The sequence below is a fragment of the Carassius carassius genome, chromosome 8 (assembly GCF_963082965.1).
Source record: "Carassius carassius chromosome 8, fCarCar2.1, whole genome shotgun sequence".
Classification (NCBI taxonomy): domain Eukaryota; kingdom Metazoa; phylum Chordata; class Actinopteri; order Cypriniformes; family Cyprinidae; genus Carassius; species Carassius carassius.
This window is the reverse complement of record NC_081762.1, coordinates 8,353,626-8,372,347: the sequence shown is the minus strand read 5'-3', so window position 1 is coordinate 8,372,347 and position 18,722 is coordinate 8,353,626.

The window sequence follows — 18,722 nt, the reverse complement described above, 5'->3', positions numbered from 1 at the left end:
AAAAGGCCCCCATTTTACACATAGGGTATAAATGCTTTCATCTCCTCCAATCAACAAAGGTTTTATTTTAAATATTACTTTTTATTTTTTATTTTTTTATTTTTATATAAAGAACAAGGCTTTGACACTTTCAAACAGACTCAAAATGCAATGACTAGTCTTTGGTCAGTCCAGTTTGGTCTGTCTTTATTCTCTGTATCTTATACAATTAAAAAGGGTATTTGATGAATCAGCTTAATACACACAATTTATTAACCAGAGAATAGTCAAACAAATGACATGCTCCTAATATAAAATCATATGAGGTGATAAGCATATCTACTTTCAGAATATGTACTGAATTTGATGAAGTTCTTCTTAAACATGGAAGTACATTTTTATATACATGCAGGTCATCTTGGTGTTAAAAACACTGTGTATTTGAACATCCAAGACATCCTGCTTTTTGCATACTATAAGTATGTATATTCAGATTCAGAGATAATATAAAGTAAAAAACAAACAAACAAACAAAAAAAAAAATCTGCTGTTTGCTGTCCGTGCTTATTTAGGAAATCATTTTTACATTTTTATTCTAGTAAATGTCTAGTGTGCATTTATCATCTTCAGTGTAGTCCCACTTGCTCAGTATCACACATACACACTCTTGACTGTGTATTGCACAATACACACTGTCTGTTGACAGATTCAAGAAGAGCCAGAAGGCGTTTTAGCACTCTTGTCAAAACACCAGTTACTTCTGCTGAATGCTAATGCATAATTCATGCACCTCTCATGGAGCAAATCGTGGGGCTCAAGTCTACTCTATCTCTCCTTTTAAAATTGACACAAACCCAGCATCTACTCAACCCACCAACAAATAGAAATATTTCAAAAATTCATGGGTAGTAACTTTATTAAGCTCAGGCAAGATCTTTAATCCTTTAATTTCAATACTGGTTAGTTTTTTTCCCAGCACACCTTAAGATTTTTTAAGGTTCAGTTTGTAATGCTCTGTCAATATATTAAAGGTATAGTTAAAATGTATAATATTTACATCTTGCTCTTACATAACCTAACCAATAAACTTGTGTAAACCCCTTCAGTCATGTTAAATCATGTTTTATGGTGTGTCGGTTCCTTTTCCTCCTGTTTAGATTTATAAAACTTAGCCTCTAATTGGACTTGCTTTGATAGTGTTGTAGATCATGTATAATTGATAAAAAATGGTAAAACAATACATAAACCTAGAAACACATGGTCATTGTTCATATTCGCTATATTTTTGCTTTGCATGCAGTCTTAAATTTTATTTTGAGATCTGTAAGTTCTGTTTGTTTTACATTACTTTCAAAATGGCATGATATAATGAAAAATTCCCAGTATCATAGACTCATTTATGTATTGCATAAACACGCTCTAGCTTTCCTCACTGCTCTGAAACATCTGCATGACACACATCCATCAGGATCTCGTTGGGTTGTTGTACCACCTTTAGTCTTCTAGTTCAAGCCAGTTTGGTCCAGAAAGTGAGGTATGTTTGCAACAGCTGTATGTCCTAAGAGGTAAGCCAGACAGGACAGGTCTAAACAGACAGCGACGACTTCCTCATGTGCATTTAATATTGCATAACATAAAACAAATGAATCAGGTTCCTGATGTCAACCCAGTAATTAGTCAGTGTTTGTTTATAGGAATCTATCAGGGCCTTGGCTTTGGTTTATGATGTACAGCAAATGTATTTGCTCTGTTTCACAGTCTATAGTGAGCAGCGTAAGAGTACCTTCTTTAATTAAACAACTTGATATATATATTAGGGAGTTATTAAAAACAATAGTTTCTGGTTTCTGTGTACTTTGCTAGCGGAGTGCTTTTTGTGAGACATTTGTCCTGCTCTTTGTCCTGTAAGGCATTCCAAATTGGTCATTTATGAGGTCAGGATACTGGCTCTATAAGAATTTCACTATGTTTTGGAACAGAGCCACTGTAAGCTTGCTGTAATGTGTTTATTTCTTGGGTCTTGTACTGGTCTTGGCATCATAAAGTTGAACATTTCTGAAAATGTAACATGGAACTGATTTTCCTTTTCTTCTACTTACTTTTTTATACACACTGCTCACATTTATCAAAGACAGAGAGAGAGGGGATAGACTGCTGAAACAATGCTGTGGCAGCCATGCACAAATGATAGTTGGATGTTGGCACAATTTTTTAGCATGGATGATATCAGAGTTTATATTGCATATTTACATTGTTACATAAAGATGACGTGAATAGATATACACTCCATACACTCTGTGTGTACATATAAAATGGTAATATCCTGACATTTATAGAAAGGAAATATACTCTAGGGAGAAATGTTATAAAACCTTCTTCTTGATTCCAAAGGTTTTGTTTCCTAGAAACAGATTCCTGGACTATAAAAGGTATTCAAGAGGAGAATCAATGTCAAAAGTGACCTTTAGCCCTGGGCAAAGTTTAATCTGTGAATGGAGACTTTTTAAAATTGTCACAATGTACTATATCTTTTTCCAAGCTGACAAAGTTACTTGTACAGAAATACCTGTATAAAAGTTTCCTTAAACAAAATCTGACACAAAATCTACATTCTTTTTTTTCTTGGCATTAAAGTAAGCACCCCCCCCCCCCCCCCCCCACAAAAAGCTTGACCTTTTTTCATAACAGCTAAATAAAAATACAAATAGACAGGTTTCACCCACATTTAGTTAAATGCTGCGAGTGCCTAGACAGCTTATGCTGGCATTGTCTTTTGACTGATATATGTGATATAAGAGTCTTAAGCCCAGGGAGCCAGATATCTGGAGGCATGAGAATTGATCGGACAGTGTAGCATTGAATCCAGTAATGGATACTAATGAAACTAATTTAAACCTTGCCTAAAGATGAACTTCTGTCGTATGATCTGTAGCTGTAATCCTCCAAAACACATATGCTTTAATCTTCTTAAACATTTACATTTATGCATTTAGCAGTCGTTTTTATCTAAAGCGACTTACGGTACATTCAGGCTACACATTTTTTTTTGCCAGCATGTGTTTCCTGGGAATCGAACCCACAACCTTTTGCGCTGTTAACGGAATGCTCTACCACTGAGCCACAGGAACAAAGAAACAGTTCACCCCAAAAGTAAAATTTTTGTTATTAGTAGTTAGCCACTAAAACTGTTATATCAGTAACCACTCTGGTTTGCAGTGACTTGAAAGTGAGCAAATAATGGCAGAATTGGCATTTTTTGGATAACTAACTATCCTGTTAAAGAGAACTCAAGCCCTGTTTTGTGCCAGTGCACAGCATTGCACAATATTTTCTTTTGGCTATTCTTTTGTTTCTTGCAACACTGATAATCCATGCCAGGTACTTTCAGATGCATGTTTAGCTCTGGCCAGTGGAGTTGCTATTTGCTGGACCATTTTGTCATTTCTCATAAGACCATTCAAAATCTAATTCTGATTTACTTCATGCAAAAGACACCCAGGTTGTATCTCTTTTAGTCATGGACTTTAACATTTCTCAACATCCTCTTCTCCCTAAGGAAACAAATGACTTATGCTCTTATAAGCTGCCATGAATGATTGCTGTAGTATTTCTAATAAGTAGTAATATATGATAATATTGCAATATTTCTAAAATGTTCTAATATACAATAATATAATATTTCAACAAGCAAAAAAACAAGTGAAATTGTATCAAGATACATCAAGATACATCATCCAACCAAATATCATTCTTTTGAATGTACAAACAAATCACTTAGATTTTAGTATTATATACACTCACTGGCCACTTTATCAGGTACACCTTGCTAGTACCGGGTTGGACCCCTTTTGCCTTGATTAACTGCCTTAATTCTTCATGGCATGGATTCAATAAGGTGTTGGAAACATTCCTTAGAGATTTTGGTCGATATTGACATGATAGCCTCACACAGTTGCTGTAGATTTGTCGGCTGCACATCCATGATGTGAATCTCCTGTTCCACCACATCCCAAAGCTGCTCTATTGGATTGAGATCTGGTGACTGTGGAGGCCATTTGAATAAAGTGAACTCATTGTCATGTTCAAGAAACCAGTCTGAGATGATCTGAGCTTATTATCCTGCTGGAAGTAGCCATCAGAGGATGAGTACACTGTAGTCATGAAGGGATGGACATGGTCAGCAACAATACTCGGGCAGGCTGTGGCATTTAAATGATGCTCAATTGATACTAAGGGGGCCAAAGTATGCCAAGAAAATATCCCCCCCACCATTACATAGATAGATAGATAGATAGATAGATAGATAGATAGATAGATAGATAGATAGATAGATAGATAGATAGATAGATAGATAGTTAAAACTCTCCAATCCACAAATGTTAATGGTTTTACCTCCTATTTGTTGCATTAATGTAACCAAGTATTTTTTTTCAATCTAAAAAAAAAAAAAAAAAATCAAAAACAACCCGATAGCCTGCAGTGCACAAGATGACATTCTCAAGAAGAGAAGTCATCTAAACGCATTGATTCAACCCACAAAAAATTACCACAAGACCTCATGTCTTTAACTAAACCCATGTGCAAGTAATCTCTTACATAGTGAATTTTTTTTTTTTTTTTTGCATAGAACAGTGAATGTAATTCTGGTCAAATGTAATTCAGATAATTTCTGTTGCTTCTGGAAAAAAAGAGTCAATACTTCAGTGATCTTGCGGATAACAGCATTAAAGTAAAACACAGAGGAAGCGGCAGAGGAAGCGGTGTATATTATGCAGTGGTCTTTGTGGACACATAAAGAACCCACTCTCATTTTGTTTCACAGACAAATTAAACAGAGGGTGGACCACCCGGACAGATACACAGCAAGCTGGCTTCCCAACACAGCACAATACCAGCAGCCTGTCTAAAATTATAGCAGCTCCTGAGCCCCACTGCAGCATGTGCGCGCACACACACACACACACACACACACACACACGCACGCAGTCTTACACTTCTCACAGCACCAGGGGTCAGATATCAGAGATAAGTGGTATGTTTCTCAGTGTACTCTCCACGTATGTCTAAACTTGGTGTCCTCATTAACCCAAACACACCATCCACACTCTCTGTAAAACCACGCATGGCTGTCTAAACCTGTCAGAACCACACACAGAGGCAAGAAGCTGTCACTGTTTTCAGGGCAGCATGAGCTCCATCATTATGAAGTACAAACCTTTACTGACATGCATTTGATATTTTGTGATTGTTAAAAACTTTCCCTGTTCAAATTAATATATTTATCAAAACATCAAATAATTATAAAATAAATGATTAATGATTAATTAATTCTAAAATACACGAAGAAACTAATGCTATTAGGAAAGAATGGATTAAACTGATCAGTGTCGGTAAAGATTCCTGTTCTCTTACGAGAGCTCTCTCGTACTGCGTCTTAGCTAAGACGCTACGGGAAAAGTCTCTTTTCACGAAATACTGAAGCAAAAAATTATCCTTAATTTTGTATTTTTGTAAAGCGCATTTGCAGCAGTACACAGCCATAGGCGAGACGGCTCGTTCGCTCATTGGCTTGTTCTGCGGCAACTGCACAGCCTATCGAGCGCGGGCTGATGCAACATCAGACCAATAAGGGCGCTTCGCGCCCTTCTTGCCACTTCCCGCCGAAACGGGTGTGGCCCAACCTATAAAAGGAGCTCGAAAAGGCTGACTCACCTGATTTTTCATCTGGTGATGAAACCACTATGCATCACCACAAACCACTATGCTCACGCATCGCTGGATCACGGAGGAAGCAAGCGCCGTCTGAGAAAGCACATCAGCAGGACAAGCCATTCTGAAGCTGCTGGCATCGCCGCCTTCCATTGCCGTTCCTGCTGCGCTATCCGGCGCCTATATCCTTTCAATCCTGTTATATACAAGCTGTTCTTTATGTGTGTGTGTGTGTTCGCCCTGCGACACACACTCGTAAAAGAGCTCGCGTCTTTTTTAAGATGCCTTCCTGCGGCTCGTCAGAGCCCCACTCAGCGAGGGAGACCGGTACGTCATCTGTGTCTCCTGCCTGGGTGAAGATCACGCAGCGCTCGCTCGCTGACGGCGGATGCCCCCACTGCGAGCTGTTGCCATGGTGACTCTGAGGACTCGCCTGGCCTTTTTCTCTGAGCCTGCATTCTCCGCTGCGCTGAAGCGCCGTAAAAGCATCGCTTCCAGCGGATTCCGGAACCGTCTTCAGCTCAACCGAGCTCGCCGGTTCGCCCTGCTTCACCGGCCCCCCCCTGCATCGCTTCCCGGTGGGCAGCGCCCGCTGTTTGCCGGCGCGTCGTCCGAGGAAGTCGATCTCAGGGCCGCGTCGGGGGAAGAGGACACGCGCTCTCTGCTGGCTTCGGGCAGTGATGGCTGGGCGAGCTCCGAGGATCTCGCGCCTTCTGCTCAGAAGCCCAGCAGACGAGCTGACATCGAGAAGGAGCCGGGGCGAATGCTCGTGTTGGCCGCGATGTGTCTCGGCCGCGAGTGGTTTGCACCAGCGCCCCCCCCTCTCGTTCCCGGCTGGATGGTATTTCCCTTTCGGATGAGCGTACTTCTCAAAGCCCGCCTCATTTCTTCCTGAGCTTCACGAAGAGGTGGCGAAGGCTTGGAACGCTCCATATTCAGCACGAACTCGTTCGTCTGTCTCACTAGCATTCTCCACACTGATGATGCTAAAAACAGGAACTACCACTCACTTCCGCCAGTGGAACAGGCGATAGCGACGCACCTTTGTCCGCCCTCTGCTGGACGGCGGCAAAAGCGGTGTTGCCATCTAAAGCCTCCTGTGTGACGCTGCGTCGGCACTACTAACGATGGCTGCTTCATCGAAGCGCAGGTGTACGAGTTCCGCTGTGGCCGAGCTCTCACCCAAGCGCGCCGCTGTTTCAGTTCCAGGAGTTGTGACTTTCTCAGCGTTTTCTGCAATGCGCAAGCCTGCACAGTTGCCCGCTTGCCTGCACACAAAAGCCGTTATCACAACAGCTTCAGCAACGCAGCTCGAGACCCCCGTTCTCGCTCTACTGGCCGTCGCCCCGCGCCGCGGGGACCGCGGCAGAGGATTACGGTGAGGCCGGGAGCCCCGAAGCCATCCTGGGAAAGCCATCTACGCATGCTGCATGACGCTGCGTCGGCACTACACACGATGGCTGCTTCATCGAAGCGCCGGTGTACGAGTTCCGCTGCGGCCGGGCTGTCACCGAAGCGCGCCGCTGTTTCAGTTTCCAGAGATTGTGACTGTTTCAGCGTTGTTTGCAATGCGCAAGCCTGTACGGTTGCCCGCTTGCCTGCACACGAAAACCGTTATCACGGCTACCCAGATATTTCCCGAAAAAGGTGTAATTTCTGGTGTCCCGGCCACGGCCGATGGTGCTATAAATGTAGTGACGATGCCCACTGCTCAGTGCCCATCTCCGCATATAAGCACAGCCCTTCACACAGGGCTCGCGCCTATAAAAGCGACTCAAGTCGATCACGCGCACTACATAGTAGACGTGCCCACTCCTCAGTGCCCACAATCACTATGTCACACGCGTCATGTGGTTTCTGTAAAAACGAAACCCGTGCACGTTCGTCCGGCCACGGCCGATGGTGCTATAAATGTAGTGACGATGCCCACTCCTCAGTGCCCATCTCCACATGTAAGCATAGCCCTGCACACAGGGCCTGCGCCCATAATGTCGACTCAAGTCGGTCGCGCACACTGCATAGTAAACGTGCCCACCCCTCAGTGCCCACAATTACTATGTCACACACGTCATGTGGTTTCTGTAAAAACGAGACCCGTGCATGCTCGTCCGGCCACGGCCGATGGTGCTATAAATGCAGTGACGATGCCCACTACCCAGTGCCCATCTCCACATGTAAGCACAGCCCTGCACACAGGGCTAGCGCACATAAGATCGACACAGATCGGTCGAGCGCGCCGCATAGTAAACGTGCCCACTTCCCAGTGCCCACATACACTATGTCACATACGGCGCGGGGCTTCTGTAAAAATGAGACCCGTGCACGTACATTCTGCACAGGCAGACAGCGAGTTGAAAGTGGTAAAAGTGCACACATGCAGCCCACGGTTACTCGCAGATATATCGAGTCCCACGGGACCCGCTCAGCCTCCCTCCAGTCGGTTAAGCGCCGGAACGGGGTCGAGGAAGAGCGATCTGCCCGCTGTGATCAGCGCGCTCCCCGCCTCAGATGCGCAGCACACTCGAGCGCCGCCGTTGCCCAGTCAACAGAGCGCGTTTCGCATCCAGCCCTTAGCCATTCATGCAGATGCATGGTCAGTGCTTCCAGGGGTTTCGGATTGGGTGCTAGGCATTATAAAGAGAGGCTACTCGCTACAGTTTTCTCGACGCCCACCGTGCTTTTCAGCGCGCGTCGAAACTACGGTCAAAACAGAAGTAGCACACATACTTCGGGCCGAAATATCAAAACTGTTGAGCAAAGGGGCTGTAGAGCCTGTGTCTCAAAGCGAGGGGGGGCTGTACAGCAGATACTTTCTGGTGCCCAAGAGAGACGGGGGTCTCCGGCCCATACTGGATCTAAGACAGCTGAACAGGCATTGATGAAACACAGTTTCAAAATGTTCACGACCAGGAAGCTCCTCGCGCAGATTCGCAGAGGGGACTGGTTCATGTCAATAGATCTGAAGGACGCGTATTTTCAAATACAGATAGCGTCAAACCACAGGCGATATTTGAGATTCGCCTTCGAGGGCCAGGCATACCAGTTTGCAGTCCTGCCATTCGGCTTGTCCGTAGCTCCTCGTACGCTTACGAGGTGCATGGATGCAGCGCTCGCTCCTCTTAGACTCAGAGGCACACGAGTGCTGAATTATTTGGACGACTGGCTGGTTCTGGCCCGATCATGAGCGGAGCTCATGGACCACAGAGCCGTTTTACTCGATCACCTCGAGAAGCTCGGCCTCAGTGTCAATTGGGTGAAGAGTTCGCTGAACCCCAGTCAGACGATCCTGTTTCTGGGTATAGTTCTGAACTCGTGTTCCATGACGGCGCGGCTGTCACCACAGCGCGCGATGGGCATTCAGCGTGCAGCGAGTTCTTTCCGCTGTGGCGCGACTGTGTCGCTCAAACACTGTCAAAAGATGCTGGGTTTCATGGCCTCAGCATCTCCGGTTCTGCGGCTGGGCCTGCTCCGCATGCGCCCCCTGCAGTTCTGGCTGAAGGCTCGGGTGCCGCGCAGAGCGTGGGCGTCTGGCCGGCTGCATTTCAAGGTCGATCAGAGCTGTGTTGCGGCTCTAGCACCTTGGACAGCGAACGGCTGGTACCGATCAGGTGTAAGCCTGGGGACTTCCCCGAGTGTGAAAATGGTGTCGACGGACGCCTCCACTTCGGGATGGGGAGCGCTGCTCGAAGGCAGACCGTCCTTTGGCCTATGGTCAGAACGGGAAAAGCTCCATCATATCAACTGCCTGGAAATGCTGGCAGTGGAGAATGCGATGACGCGCTTTTGTCCCCATATCAAGGATCACCACGTCGTAGTCCGTTCGGACAACATGTCCATGGTGTCCTACATAAATCGCCAGGGCGGTCTCGGGTCCCGAAACCTGTACAGGCTGACGGAACGCCTCCTGATTTGGGCTCAACGCAACGTGCGCTCGCTGAGAGCGGTGCATGTGCCTGGACTGCAGAATCTGGGTCCAGACAGGCTGTCCAGAGGCAATGTCCCTACGGGAGAATGGTCTCTACACCCGCAAACAGTTCGGCTGTTGTGGGAGAGATTTGGCATGGCGGAGGTGGACCTCTTTGCGTCCCACGGAAACGCTCACTGCCCCACATTCTTTTCCAAGAACGAAAGCGCGCTGTCACGGAAATGGCCGTGCTGCCCGCTTTATGCGTTCCCTCCCGTCTCCCTCCTTCCGCAGGTGATAGAACGGGTGAGAGAAACGAGATGTTCAATACTGCTTGTGGCACCTCTTTGGAAGAACCATCCATGGTTCCCAGATTTGATGCAATTAGCAGATGTCGCCCCATGGCCGGTACCGTTGAGGAGAGATCTCCTCTCGCAGGCCAGGGGCTCGATTTGGCACCCTCGACCGGAGTTGTGGTCCCTCCATGTATGGGCACTCAACGGTTACCCGCTGATCTCGCAGGGGGAGTGCTAAATACCATCACTCAGGCTAGAGCTCCGTCGACACGACGTCTGTATGCCTCGAAGTGGTCGGTGTTCTCCAGCTGGTGCACAGCTCGAGGTTATTCACCCCTTAGTTGTGAGGTGACGGAGGTCCTCTCCTTCCTACAGGAGCTGTTGGATAAGGGCAGAGCCCCATCCACGCTCAAAGTTTATGTGGCGGCCATCGCGGCGTTTTCTGAAACGGCGTCCGGTCAGTCAATAGGAAGGAACGATTTAGTCATCCGGTTCCTCAGAGGAGCTAGGAGGCTGAATCCTCCCAGACATCCGTCAGTCCCTATGTGGGACCTCGCGGCGGTTTTGGAGGCCTTGAAGGGTCCCCCTTTTGAGCCTATCCAATCGGTTAGCCTTCAGCATCTGTCGTTCAAGACAGTATTCTTGTTGGCTCTCGCTTCTGTGAAGCGTGTGGGTGATTTGCACGCGCTCTCGGTGAGCCAGTCGTGCTTGGAGTTTGGGCCCAATGACTCAAGGGTCATACTCAAACCTAGGCACGGTTATGTGCCGAAATCCCTCAACACACCGTTTCGGGCTCAGGTTATTGCCCTGTCTGCCCTGCCGGTGTCAGGGGAGGATGGAGACTCGAGTCTTCTTTGCCCTGTCAGGGTTTTAAGAGCTTATGTGTCTCGCTCTGCTGCCTCTCGGCAGACGGAGCAGCTATTTGTCTCGTTCGGTGGACGTTCCAAGGGAATGGCTGTTTCGAGACAGACTCTATCCAGATGGATAGTTGACGCCATAGCGTTAGCTTACGCTTCCAGGGGCCTTCAGTGCCCGTTGGGCGTCAGAGCACACTCCACAAGAGGCGTCGCCTCGTCGTGGGCGTGGTCTACTGGGATCTCCTTGCAGGATATATGTATGGCGGCGGGTTGGGCCTCGCCGTCTACATTTATCAGGTTCTATAACCTGGAGGTTCCCGCCTTGCAAGCAAGGCTGCTGTCGGTATAGAAGAATCAGGGCCCTGAGGGGAATTCTGAATTCATGAGCGCTAGGCGCTGCCGACTGTTATATGGGCAGTATTGCGTAAGACCCGCATTGCCACATTGGTCAGGCCTTGCCTCGGCTGTGTGATGTCATATTGCCGCATCTACGGATGCTGCTAGATATGGGACGGAGGGTTTTTCCCCCTTTTTTCTGTCCCGGACTCTCTGTGAGTCCCTCAGGTGACTGTGCACTGTAAATCCTGGGCGTTGCTTCAGGTTTATCGGTGTGTGATCCCTGCGCGCACGGCGTTTTACATCTGGTTCCCGTAGCGTCTTAGCTAAGACGCAGTACGAGAGAGCTCTCGTAAGAGAACGTACTCGGTTACTAAACGTAACCTCGGTTCTCTCTAGAAGAGCGAACGAGTACTGCGTTCTCTGCCGTGCGTACGATTCACTCTGGTTCGCTTCGGCGATGAAATAAATCAGGTGAGTCAGCCTTTTCGAGCTCCTTTTATAGGTTGGGCCACACCCGTTTCGGCGGGAAGTGGCAAGAAGGGCGCGAAGCGCCCTTATTGGTCTGATGTTGCATCAGCCCGCGCTCGATAGGCTGTGCAGTTGCCGCAGAACAAGCCAATGAGCGAACGAGCCGTCTCGCCTATGGCTGTGTACTGCTGCAAATGCGCTTTACAAAAATACAAAATTAAGGATAATTTTTTGCTTCAGTATTTCGTGAAAAGAGACTTTTCCCGTAGCGTCTTAGCTAAGACGCAGTACTCGTTCGCTCTTCTAGAGAGAACCGAGGTTACGTTTAGTAACCGAGTACGTTTTAAATGCTGTTAATCCCCAAAAAAAGAACAAAAAAAGTAAAAAAATACACACATACTCTCTGATAAAATGTCACAGTAACAGGTTCTTGTGACAATTTTATTGCTTCTCAGACTTATGTTATCGGACAGAGGCAATACTGTGAGACAGCTTTGGGTGTTTTTTAAGCTCTAAAAAGTGATTTTATTTCTCCATTGGATGTACAAACAAGCTGTTTGTAAGCATGAACTTGAGTCATTTAGAACAAATCGAGGTAGTTTGGGGACAGAACCACAGGTTTCCACCACTGACACGGGATCTGTACTGTAATTAAGTGTGAGACAAATCGCATTTGACAGCACTTCCCTCAGAAATTGTAAGAATGATGTCATGATGGAATCATGAGGCATGTTTCTGTTGGTATGACAACCAAACTGTACCAAACCAGATGTTACCATATGTTACCTTATTTAAAAGTAAAAACAAAAAAAAAACATGACTTTTACACGACTTGATGCAAGTATTTTTAAAACTTCTATAATATACAACCTGGATGGATGGATGGATGAGTGTATGGATGAATGAATGAAATAATGGATGGATGAATCGAAGGATGGATGAATGCATGGATGGATGGATGGATGGATGAATGCATGGATGGATGGATGGATGGATGGATGGATGAGTGTATGGATGAATGAATGAAATAATGGATGGATGAATCGAAGGATGGATGAATGCATGGATGGATGGATGGATGGATGGATGGATGGATGCATGGATGGATGAATGAATGAACGGATGAATGGATGGATTGATGAATGAATGAATATATGCATGAATGAATGGATTAATGATTGGATGAATGGATGCATACATGAATGGATGGATAGATGCATTGATGAATTGATGGATGAACGGATGGGTGGATAGGCAGATAGAAAGTGATAGACAGAGATAGATAGATAGATAGATAGATAGATAGATAGATAGATAGATAGATAGATAGATAGATAGATTGATAGATAGATAGATGGACAGAATGATGGATGGACAGACAGAACAATGATAAAACAGCAGATACCTTAAAAAACTAGAACAATAGAGACACCTCAAGAACCTGATACTCTGGGCTCTTTGTTGATCCTGAGTTGGAGCAAAGTCTGAAGAACCTTTCTGTTTAGGAGAGGACACACAGGAGAATTCCTCAACAAAGGCACTTGACTCACATTGCCAGCCAGGTCAAATAAAGCGGGTAAATATACACTTGAGAGGTCAGTCCAGTTGTTGTTTTACAGTGTGTGTGTGGTCTAGCCTCCATTATGCCGTGATAAACTGATGGCTGTTGCTCTGTTGGGTTCTAGTGTGTGCTAATAAAAAGCACTTTAATGGACATCATCCCTCCCTTCCACCTCTGCGTCCATTCTTTTCCCATCCATAATGGCACACTTCTGCATTCACTGTTCCTTACTACTCAAGAGAATGAGAGAATAAATTTTACTGCCTCAATCCATCACACTTCCCGGTCAACCCCCCCATCTGCCACACTTCTGCTGATCACTAAATGAACCGTATACTGTCCTCTCCTTCTCCTTCTATCTAATATCACACAGCATTAACCTCTGCTAAAATACAACAAGATAGAAATGGCTAGATGGGCACAGAGGGGCTTCTGACAACTGAAATTCCCTTTAATAAAATCTTTCAAAAAGTGTAGATTTGCAAAAATTTAATAAGTGTTCAGCACCACTGCAATGGATGATAGAACGATAGATAATGTAATTTCAGCTTTTGTGATTTATTATTTTAGTTTGAGCATTGCTTCATTAACTAAAAGTAGGTGAACACTTCAAGACAGAATGTAAAAAGTTAATTGTGCAGCCTTCCTCTTGTATATGCAAATTTATACTTGGACCGGAAAAAGGGAAAGTTAATTGTACCAGCGTCTCCAGCGGCACACTCCACACTTTCACATCTCTCTTATTACTTAAGAGGAAACTTGCATATTACTGCTCTTCAGAGGCCCTGCTGCGGCACACTTCTGCAATTACCTCTGTCTACTTTTCCTTTGATTAATAAAAATGGTACATATATTATGTTTTAACAAATGGAATAGTTTTACAATGTGATTTTACATAAAACAGCTCGAATTACAAAAATAACAGATTTAAAAAAAGTTATCATGTGGCATTTTTGTACCACAAGTAAAAACTCAGAAATTCTACAAAAATACGGTTTTCAAAAGTGTACCTGATCCTCTTGGTTTGCAATTTTTCTTGTCTCTTTCATGGAACGCAGATGTTCACATTTCCTAAGAAAGAAATCAAAAATGTATTATTAATGCATACTATTAAATTTTTTAAATATACAGTTATGTTTAAAAATGACCAACGCAATGCAATATTACAATTCTTTGTGGTATGATGATGCCAAATGACAACATTCATTTTCTCAATTTTATGTAAAAAAAAAAAGTTAGAAAAGAAAATCTGTGAACAACATCATTTAATTAACCTAATATCAATTAATAAATATTAGGTTTATTACATGATTACAGTGAGATTTTACATCAAATAGCTCAAATACCAAGAATAACAGATTTTTAAGGAAAAGTAGGCTAATTATCATATGCAAATTTTACCATGGTAAATATAGTTCAATAACAAAGAGATTTTACATAAACTAGGTCAAATAACTAGAATAACAACATGTAACAAAAGTAGTATTGTATTAGAAAAATGCAATTTGATGAGAAAATCTAATGTAATGTGGGTTAAAAATAGCATATTATTGGTTTCTTCAGCACATTCCACTTTAATTCCAACATTTTGTTATAGTCTTTTCTGAAACCCTAGAAAGCAAAGGGAAATAGTATGTTGCCATATGGCTGCACTGCACCATTGTGGGTTAAAGAAAAGAAACAGAGGAAAAGAGAGTTTTATTGCTTCTTTTCTTCCTTGACAGTCCAGACCCATGTTACAATAGCTTGTACCTCTCAGTCTATTTCTCTCATCTCTCCTCTATCTATCTTTTTCTTCCTCTCTAGCTATAAGCAATGATACGGATTTAAAAAATAACAAAAAATGGTCAGACCCATGCATCCCCCCAAAATTCAACACTTCCTTACATTTCTCAAGCATTAAGTCCATCTATCCTGAAGAATGAATCCTATCAGGATCATTACAAACTCCGATCCGCCGTTTTTCACAATGACACCCATTGAAATGACCTTATAAAGAATGGCACATTCTATTTTCCACCTTCAACACATCACTTAAAAGTTGGAGATCAATTTTACAGCTTTAAAGCTTCCCTCTTTCCATCTGGCCCTTTATACCCTTTCACTCATCTACTCTTTGTAAAGAGGCAGAAAATCCATTTTAAAGGTCTTCCCTAAAATGACCGTTCCATTCACACAGCCTTTAAAGAGGGAAGAGAATCGATTTAGTAACTCCACCTCTCCTCCAACCATGGAACATTTCAAACTTCTTTTATTTCTTTTTTAACTTTAACTTTACAATCCCACTTCAACCAAAAAACAAGAGGCACAAGCCCAACATCCATCACTATTGCTTCATCCCTCAACCTCAAGAAAAGCTTCAGAGAGATCAATACATTTCTCATTCACACACACACACACACACACACACACACACACACACACACACACACACACACACACACACACACACCACTGTAATCCGCTGTGGTACAAGATCATCAGTAAAACACCCACACAACATTACCATACAGGTGCTCTGTCCCTGTGTAAGGCACAGTTTCCTCTGATCTGTTCAGTGTTGAGGAGAATTTAGGGCATTGTTTAAAAGAAGAGCTTTTGAAGGTTGCTAAGACAATTCAACACCTTGAACACCTTGATCCCATATATATAGCAATTTCCTTTGCAAATAATACAATGGTAAATATTTCAGGGCTACCTGAGACAATGTAACTTTGATTAGAAAAATCGAGTCTACTTGCAACAAAAAATGAAAACATCTGACAATAAATATCTAGTCAGCATTAGCAAAAGTTGGTAAAACTTGATGTGCATCTGTAATCGTTTGCAGGAGATCATGCTGTTAGCATTTGTGAGCGAGCTGTGATATCCGATTCTTTATAATGAGTCAGTCAAGACGATTTGGGAAACTCGCTCCTGAATTAGTGGTTTAAATCAGACACACTTTGGGAATGAATTGTAACAATTTTAAAACTTGCTCCCTCTTTAGTGGGATTCTAAATTAATCAGAAAAATATAAGAAAAATTAAGTCATGGTGCTTGATAAAACGTGAAAAAATACCATTATCTGACCTGAAAGAATCTTGCAATGGTGTTATAATAAATTAAAATTTTTAAAACAAAACTGAAATAAAAGAAACAGGAGAATTTGCAACAAACAAACAACAATTTGAAAACAAAAGAAAAGAAAAACAAATTAAATTAAATAAGTTTAGGTAAATTAAAAAGACAACAGCAAATAACAAAATTACTAAAATTGTTCCTGTAGCTCAATTGGTAGAGCATTGCGCTATCAAGCACAGGGTTGGGGGTTCGATTCCCTGGGAACACATGATAGGTGAAAATTGATAGCCTGAATGCACTGTAAGTGGCTTTGGATAAAAGTGTCTGCTAAATGCATAAATTTAATTTAATTTTAATTTAAACTAAAATTTTAAACAAAAATAAAAACATTCAAAATATTAACAAATACTATAATATAATAATACTAAATTAGAGATTTAGTATTATTAATTTTTTTTTTTACATATTTTTTATTAATTCATGATTATTATTATTATTATTGTTATAAATAATAATAATTATTTCAAATCTGTCCTTTTAACTCTGTCCAGTGTTGCTATAGCTAACTACAAATATTAAAACAAAACAAACTGAAATTAAATACAAACAAAACTGTATTCTTTTAAAAATTTGAAAAAACTTAAATTTGAAAACAAAACAAAAACAAAACAAAGTACTGAAATAAGTTTAAGTATTCAAATAACTAATTAAAAAGACAAAAACACATAACAAAATTACTAAAATTTGTGCTAAAATTGGAAACAAAAATAAAAACATTCTAAATATTTACAAATACTATAATATAATAAAACTAAACAAGAGAGATTTATTTTCTTACACACATTTTTAATTCATTATTATTATTATTATTATTATAAATAATAATTATTATTATTTTAAATCTTTCCTTTTAAATCTGTCCAGTGTTGCTATAGCTAATTAAAAATATTAAAACAAAACTGAAATTAAAAAATACAAACACTAAATATTTTTTGAAAATTTGAAACAAATAAACAAACAAAAGCTTTAAAACAAAACCCCAAAACAAATTACGAATTGAAATAAATAAATATTAAAATTACTAAAAAGCAGAAAAACTAAATAAAACGCAAAAAAAAATTAAATTACTAATTCAGCAAAAAAAAGCCAATTCAAATTATTAACAAAAAATATAAAACAATAACACTGACAAAGGGAGATTTGGGTTTATACATACATTTCTTTTATATAATTCATTTATTATTATCTGTCCTTTGCACTGCTTGCTTGTTTGTATTGTTTTCTTGGCAATTTCGTATGTAAAACAATGCCAAAAAAGTGCTTCAAAACTGATTGACAGTTGACTGACAAAACTGCTTTTTTTGGAAACAGTTGTGATAGTCAGTCACTTCTTTATTTTCAGTGGTAACAATATCTGTAGAACCTATAGTATTTTTATGGTCACCATGGAAAACTTTGCTAGGGTTGGATATAGCTAACAAATAAATACTATATGATATGATTTCAAGGCATCTTTTGGTTCAGTGTGCCTCACATCACTGCAAAACATATGAAGTTTAATAAGCCATATACAGTTGCACCTTAATTATCAGAGTGAGACACGATGCACAGATCCCATCTCTCCATCTTTATCTCTGGCCTGGAGGAACTCAAGTCTAGATATGTCTACCAGCGAACACAAACAGTTAAGATTTCACCTTCAAATTTGCATGCCATATAGACTCATGTCAACCATATAAACCTGCTGAATGTATACATGTTCTGTCTGGAAGATTTTTCTTGAGGTTTTAGGTTTACTGCCTGAACTGATAGCTCCAGAATACTGTGGAACAGTGGAGAAAGGGATTGTGTGTATGTGTGTGGCTGTTTCTCAGAGATGGAGGCAGATTCTCAGAGACCACAAGCCCAAAACATATCTGCAGGCCAGATGCTAACCACTCCATCTTTCTCTCTTTCTCTCTACTGAAGCTTTTCTGTGAATGCTTTTCATTAACTGCATCATATAATAAGGCAACTGTAATGTAAAATGCTGGTGTGATTGCTATATACATCCGCCGCAATGATTAATTTTTTTGTCCCATGTGTAAATCTCTTCTGTATCGGGATGTTGGATGGCTTGTCTGAATAGCTAGTGAATATGATTCAGTGTGTGGTTTGACTGTGTGCATTCAGGAAATGACACAGTCCGTTTCTAATTAGCATTGTACACAGAAGAGCTGTGATGCTGCACATTTCTACTACATCCACACCCCATTTGCTGAATTAGGATGTCACTGGTTTGGAAAGGAAATTCTCCCTGCTTCCCTCATCCAAAGGTACAGTATGTGTGGATATAAGTGAATTTATGAGTCCATACCACCCACACACAATACAGTGGAATAGAATTTCCTGTGACTGGGGAACGGAGAGTGTTGGAGAGAACAGAGAGAAGGAATCTGTGAAGATATAGTTTCAGGCTAACTGCTCTCCGATGTATATATATATATATATACAAATTACTGTTTCAATGTTAATTAAGAAATAGAATTTGGTGAATTTTCACTCCT